Genomic DNA, 7,934 nt, shown 5'->3' on the forward strand with positions numbered 1-7,934 from the left:
AAATTGAGGCACAGGACAAGCAAGGCAGTCGCACACTGGTCCGATGATCAAAGGAGCTAGAGACAAGAAAGGCGAGGCTCACCACGCCATTTATCTCTCTGCCCTTCAGTTAATCGCACTTGTGTTTATCGGCCAGGCTGGCACAATAAACTATCTCACCAGCTCTCTTTGGGAATGACAGGCAGGAATCCAAGCCCCATAGCCTGACATCTCCCGAGCGATTCCCAGTGTTTTTTGTTTGGTTGGTTTCTGTTTTTGAATAAGGGCTTCTCTTCATTAATGGCTGTGTCCTCGTGGTCAGGGGCGGGTCCACCAGTCAGTCTGCACATGGCATTGGCTCACTGAGCCAGACTCGTGGGTGTGGAGCTGTGTTGACCTACTAGTCTGTAGAGCTTACTTGCACATGGGTTGCACCCTGCTTTGGACTGCAGACTAGTAAGTAAACACAGCGAAGCCCGTGCCTACCTCTCCTGAGTGGGTAAGCCAGCCCTGGGATTAGCCATGGCCCACTGCTCCCTCAAAGGTTATCCTTGTCCTCCGTCTGTTGACCAAGGCTGTGAATAGGCTCGTCCTCGGACAAGTTGGTTCTGACCCACTCAGCCCCACGGCACAACAAGCGAGACATTGCCGGTCCTGGCCCGTCCTCACAATGGCTCCTGTGTTTGCAGCCGCTGGGTCAGTCTGTCTTGTTGCGGCCTCCCTTTCTCACTGCCCTTCTGCCTCGTTCTCACATGCCCAAGCGTGCTGTCCTTCTCCAGACTGCTCTCTCCTGGCAACACGTCCAAAGTATGCCCAGGCATCCTCTAAGGAGCACCCTGACCGCACTGCAGATCCTGTTAGGTGAACATCTCACAGCGGCTCCTCGGTTTTCTCTTTGCACCCATTCTTTACCCTGCTCTCTTTCTGTTACTTTCTGCTATCTTTTGAAGTGAGGGTGTTCTGTTTTGTTTTGTTGTTGTTGTGTTTTTAAATCATTTTCTCTATATAAAAGGCAGGTTAAGGGGGATGGAAGATGGGGACCTGATGCTAGGGGCGTAAGGGGAAAGCAAATGTTTTGAGAATGATGAGGGCAATGAATGTACAAATGCGCTTTACACAATAGATGGATGTATGGATTGTGATAAGAGTTGTATGAGCCCCTAATAAAACGATTTTAAAAATTTTTTCATTCCCACTAGAAAAAAAAAAGGCAGGTTAGGTAAATCTATGGAGACAGCAACTAGATTCATCTAGTTCCTTTAGGGCAGTGGTTCTCAACCTTTCATACAGTTCCTCATATTGTGATGACCCCCCCAACCATAAAATTATTTTCGTTGCTACTTCATCACTGTTATTTTGCTACTGTGATGAATCGGGTGACCCCTGTGAAAGGGTCATTCAACCCCCAAAGGGATCACGGCCCACAGGTTGAGAACCACTGCTTTAGGGTTCTGGTGGAACCCTGGTGGGGTCATGGTTACACATTGGGCTGCTCACCGCAAGGGTTGCAGTTCAAAACCACCAGCCGCTCCAAGGGAGAGAGACTTGGCTCTCTGCTCCCAAGAAGAGTTACAGCCTGAGGACACCCCCAGGGGCAGTTCTACCCTGTCCTGTAGGGTCGCTATGAGCCGGACTGCCTCGATGGCAGAGTTTGGTTTATGGTTATAGCAGGAGAGGTTGGGGGAGATGCGGAGCTAATCATAATAGATGGGAGGACAAGGCAAAGGTCCTAAAATTGATTGTGGTGATGATTGCAAAACTTCCTTTACTATATTTAACCCATTAACTTGTACATGTGAGCTATATGTCAATCAAACGGTTAAAAAACATTTGCACTTGTTAAAGTGCCAACGCGTTGATCTTGACTCGTCTCACTCTCAGTACCATCAAGTCAGTCCCAAATCCCAGAGACCCGATGGGATGGGGTGAAATAGCCCCTGTGGGTTTTCCAGGCTGTAACTTTTTTTTTTAAATCATTTTATTGGGAGCTCGTACAACTCTTATCACAATCCATACATCCATCGTGTCAAACACATTTGTATGTTTGTTGCCTTTATCATTTTCAAAACATCTTCTTTCTACTTGAGCCCTTGGTATCAGCTCCTCATTTTCCCCCTCCCTCCCCCACCCTCCTTCTCCCTCTCTCTCATAAACCCTTGATGATTTATAAATTTTTTTTTCATGTCTTACACTGACTGATGCCTCCCTTCACCCACTGGGAGGGGGTTATAGATTAAGGTGACCAGATTTTAACATTGGTAAAGCGGGACACCATTGATAAAACTCATATCCGGGCAAAATAGCCACATGGCAGCCGAAAACCGTATACCCTAGCTTGTCATGCACTTTCCAAAAATCGGGACTTTTTAAAAATGCCACAGGACACGGGAAAAATTGTTAAGAATTGGGACTGTCCTGCCAAAAGTGGGACGTCTGGTCACATTATTATCGATAGATCATTGTGATCAGTCCCCCTTTTCTCCCCCACCTTCCCTTTGTCCTCCTGGTGTGGCTACTCTCAGTATTGGTCCTGTGGGGCTTATCTGTCTTGGATTCCTGTGTTTCCAGCTCTTATCTGTACCTGTGTGCATGCTCTGGTCTAGCCAGATTTGTAAGGTAGAATTGGGTCCATGATTGTGGTGGGGAGGAAGCATTAAAGAACTAGAAGAAAGTTGTATGTTGTATCGGTGCTATATTGCAACTTGACTGGCTGATCTCCTCCCCAAGACCCTTCTGTAAGGGGATCCCCGACAGCCTACAGATGGGCTTTGGTTTTCCATTCTGGACTTCCCCTCATGCATACTGATATGATTTTTGTTCTGGGTCTTTGATCCTGATGACTGATCCCTTTGACACCTCGTGATCACACAGGCTGGTGTGCTTCTTCCATGTGGGCTTTGTTGCTTCTCAGCTAGAGGCTGTAACTCTTTACGTAGGTAGAAAGCCTCTTCTATCTCCGGAGCGAGTGGCTAGTGATCTCGAACTGCTGATGTTGGCAATTAGCAGTCTAATTTGCAATTCATCATTGCAACCTATAGACCAGATCATGGGAACGAACTGCCCCTGCAGGGACTTCCGGGCTTAAAGCTTTATGGGAATGGATGGCCAGGTCCCTGGGAGCTGTCCGTGGGCTCAAACCCTCTGACTGGGCACTTAACCACTGCGCCACCAGATGACGATCACTGCCTGGGAAGTCCCATGACAGTCAGAGAGGGTCCCTTCGAGTGGAGCCACTACCAGCAGGAAGAGGTCCGGAAGCGCCTTGGGCTGAACCAAGTGTGAGCGAGTTGCCAGGGGAGACCAGCCAAGGTCAAGTCCAGAGAGAAAGTCAGCCGCTCAGTGAGGCGGATCCGGATGCGGTGGGTGTCCGTCTCCAGTTCAGGTGGCCGGCGCACACACTGAAGAACGTGTCTGATGGCCTCCCGCGACGAAGATGTGCTCTCAGAGAAAAGACTGCATTTGTTCAACCTCCTTTTAAGTCGCCTCAATAGGGCGCGCAAACAGAGCCCTTTAGAACCAATGGCAGAGGGCTGGGAAAGGCCGGATGGCTTTCAGACACAAAGGGGAAACCCGACCACACAAGGAAACTCTGGAAGGGCCGCAGAGGCTCCGGGGGGGAAATATTCAGTTACCAGGAAGACTCCGCACTGACCCTGCTGCGGGGCCTTTCAGCCCAGGGACTCGCCTCCTGCCACCAAGGCTTGTGTGGCCCTGCCGGAGCCAGGGGGAAGGGGAGAGCTGGCTTTGAAGAGGGAGTCAGTCCCCGTTCTTTAGGAAGCTGGAAAGGAATGAGAAATCGGAAAAGGGAGGTATTGTTTGGAAATGCCACTTGATCCAACCAGCTGCGGGGTTTCTGCAGCAAAGGGCTGCAGACACAGCCGGGGCTTAGCATTCTCCTCTTGTGCTACCTTCCTTTGAAGACTGGTCACCACAGAGGCCACGTCGCCATGGAGACGAGGCTGACTCCCGGGAACCTCTTGGGCATCACAGCATGGCTTCCAATGGCTGGTTTATTGGAAGACCACCGGGCCCTTCTTCTGCCTTGCCTCTGGGTGGACTCAGGCCTCCAGCCTTGGCGGGTGCCAGCTGAGTCATTCCGCGTTTGCACCACACAGACTCCTCCGCCACGTGTGACCAAGCCCAGAGCCTGTAGTCGCCTCCGACACACAGCGGCCCTACGGGGCGGGGTAGACCTGCTACCCAAGGCTCCCCAGGCTGCACATCTTCACGGGAGCAGACCCCACCCCGGCACCTTTCTTCCAAGGAGCGGCTGATGTGTTCAAGTTGCTGACCTTGCAGTGGGCAGACCAACGTGTCACCTCCACAAAACGTAGAGGGCCAGGGCAGAGGGGGTCATGCATTGGGTTGCTAACGGCAAGGTCAGTGGTTTGATACCACGGGACTGCTGCCCCGCAGGAGAGATGAGGTTTTCACTCCCATAAAGAGTTACAGGTTTGGAAACACACAGGGGCAGTTCTACCCTGTCCTAGAGGGTCTTTATAGGTCAGAATCAACCCCATGCAGTAGGGTGCGTGTGTGAAACTCACCAGGAGAAAACACTCCCTGGAGAAGAGCATCATGCTTGGTAAAGTCAATGAAAAAGAAGAAAAGTCAGTCAACCAAAATAATAATTTATAAATCATCAAGGGCTCATGAGGGAGGGGGGAAAATGAGCTGATGCCAAGGGCTTACGTGGAGAGCAAATGTTTTGAGAATGATGAAGGCAACGAATGTACAAATGTGCTTTACACAATTGATGTATGGATTGTGACAAGAGTTGTATGGGTCCCCCATAAAATGGTTTAAAAATTGAAACAAAAAGGAAGAAAGAAAAATCAGTTATCAAGGAGATGGATTGACAGTGGCTGAATAATGGTTCAAACTTAACAGGAGAGGGCAGGACAGGGAAGGATTTCATTGTGTTGCACGAGGTTGGTCGCCATGAGCTGAAATTGTTTGGATGGTATCTGAACACCACACTCACCAAATCAAAGCATACCTCCTTGTGTGGTTTCCTGGGCTAGCCACCTTGTAGTCAACCCTCTCAAGAGCTCTGCCCTGGTCTGCTAACACCTCTGGTTTTGTATGTTTGTTGTATTTACAAATATATGTCCTTTTATTTTTTAATAAATCATTTTGTTGGAATGCGTCTGGTTTTAACCTGGTCTCCCACCCATAACGCCCACCTGTCAATGATGGTGCTGTATTGAAGCCATCCGCTCCCTGGAGTCTCCCTTACTCCTCTCCCCAACACTTTGGCACACGGAGCTGCTCAGAAAACGACTGTTGACTGAATAAAAAAAAGCGTTCCTGCATTTATAAATGCCGTACTATATCGTTCTCTGAGGTCATGCATGGACAAGCAGATCAAGTGCATGGCCAATCTCTTGCTCATCTTTATCTTCATTGGTTAGCATGGTGCCTAACCAAAGTTCAAGCCCAAACTCACTCAATTCTGACTCATAGTGACCATATAGGGCTGTGGAGAACTGCCCCTTGGGGTTTGTGAGGCCGTAAAAATTTTTTTAAAAATTTATATGAATAAATTTATTGTCTTACAAAAATCATTGTCTAGAAACATGGGAATACAAGAAAAGATATTTGCAGTCAGGTGTCTGGTCAACATCCCATACAATTCCTAAGGGGGAGTGATCGGAGATCCTTAATCCACATGACAAATTCTTCCTCACAGTTGATCAAACTTTTAACCCAAAGGGTCTGCGTGCTCAAGCGGTGGCAGAGGAGCGAGGCTTTAGAATCAACACTGGTTCCATGGTCCTGTCGCTGTCCGTATGTACTCCTGCTTTGACTGAAGAGGCACCTGATATGAAGCCCAAACTTAACACACGGCATTGTTGTAGAGGCAAATCATAGACTGAGCATTGTCTTCATAGAGGCTGTCCATTTTCCAGGGAAGCAGAGTCTCACCTTTCTCCAAAGGAGTGGCTGGTGGGTCAGAACTGCTGAACTTCTGGTTGGCAGCCCAACACATAATCACTATACCACCACAATCCAGAATAAAGAGGTGCTCAGAAAGCATTAGGCTTACGTCACCAGTGGCACTGGGTCGAGTCCACCTTTGGGCCATTCCAGGTGTGTCAACAAAGAACTGCTCCATCGGATTTTCAGTCACTGGGACTTTCTCCCGAGACACCTCTGAGCGGATTAAAAAGACCCACACTCACTTCCATTGAGAGGATTCCCACTCAGAGTGACCCTGCGCCTCTCCTGATAGGACTAGAAAGCTTACTCTTCCCCCTTAGGGCAGCTGGTGGTTTCAAACTGCTCACCTGTGGTAGCAGATCCGACGTGTAACTGCACTGACACAAGGTTCCCACCTACTTTCCTCCTGTCCCACGACCATGCGCGACCTTCATTCGGCTCGCAGTAATTCCACTCGGCTACATTGCCCTTGACTGACCAGCATTCTACACCCTTTGACATCAACTTTAGATCTCTTGACCCTTTTCCCTGGGTTTACTGGCTCCGCCCCACCCCCATGTACCCCTGGAACTGTCAGCCCCATTGCTTTGTCCTTGGGATTGTTTCTCTTGCATAGACAATAGGAAAAAAAAGGGGGAGGGCCTATAGTCCCAGGTCTGTCTGCCAACCCTTATGTATGTTTTCCAATTGAGTCTGATGAGGTGCCAAGCCCTGACCTCTGAGTCTTAAGTCCATTTTGGGGAGTTCTTGGGGACTTTGTTGCTTTGCTCCCTTCGTGCCTCACCCCGGGGTGGGAGCAGGGCTGTACTCTGTCATCACACGCGCACGCACTCTGCATGGTGAGCAAAGGATGCGAGAAGCTGGGCAATGTGAAGAATGCAGCATTAGGGCTGGAGGGACAGTAGTTTTTAACGACCTGTGATATGCAAGTGACATGACCTTGGGGGACTGGAAGCACTTGCTGAAGATCAGAGACTGCAGCCCTCAGGGTGGATTTGGACATGTCATCAGGAGAGACCAATCCCTCAGAAGGACATCTTACTTGGTAATATCGAGGGACTGTGAAAATGAGGAAGATCCTTCAGAGATGGATAGACCCAGTGACTGTGCTAATGGGTTAAAACGTGACAATTGTGAGGAAGGCACAGAGCCGGGCAGTGTTTCATTCTGTTGTACATAGGTTGTTATGTACTATAAATAATAGTACATAATAATCCATACAAAATCTCTCATCACATGACATCAGGATGGGGTAGAGTGGGTAGATAAACTACATTGTTGATGGAGAGAACATTGTGAAGTAGTGTTGGACTGGGTTGACTATAGAAATAAATGCGGAGACACTCATCTGTATAAGAAAGACTTCTATATCAAAGGGTTATTGTGTTTTAAGAAAACATCCCAGCCCAGTCCAGATCAAGTCTGATAATTAGCCCATAAGTCTGATACTAGTCCATAGTCTCTTCAGACTCACGCATGCAATGATACAGAATGCAGGAAACTCACAGGCTGATGGGTGAAGTCTTGTGGATCCAATGGTGGGGGAAGCATCACAGGGTTGGCTCAGGTCTCCACATAGCTCAATGAGTCTTGTCAACAAGGTGAAGCAGCAAGCGAGCAAGCAAGTTCCCAGAATCCTCATGAGAAGACCACACCCACAAGGAGGCACCATTAGGCTGTGGCCTGATAAGACAGGGTAGATCCCACCCCTGCACTTATTTGTCAAGCTGACATGAAATTATGTAACTACCACAGACCACCCTGTCAACTTAACACCTTTACACCACTCTTTAGCCATACATCATTTAAATAAATTTTTATTAAAAGATTTTATTGGGGGCTTTCACAGCCCTTAAAATAATTCATACATCAATTACATCAAGCATAGTTGTACATATGTTGCCATCATTATTTCCTAAACATTTGCTATTTGAGCCCTTGGTATCATCTTTTTACTCTCCCTCCCCCAACTCATGACCCCTTGATAAATTATATTTTCATATCTTACACCC

Source organism: Echinops telfairi, unplaced genomic scaffold (assembly GCF_000313985.2).
Source record: "Echinops telfairi isolate 266 unplaced genomic scaffold, ASM31398v2 ScPeMD7_28;HRSCAF=97, whole genome shotgun sequence".
NCBI classification, from domain to species: domain Eukaryota; kingdom Metazoa; phylum Chordata; class Mammalia; order Afrosoricida; family Tenrecidae; genus Echinops; species Echinops telfairi.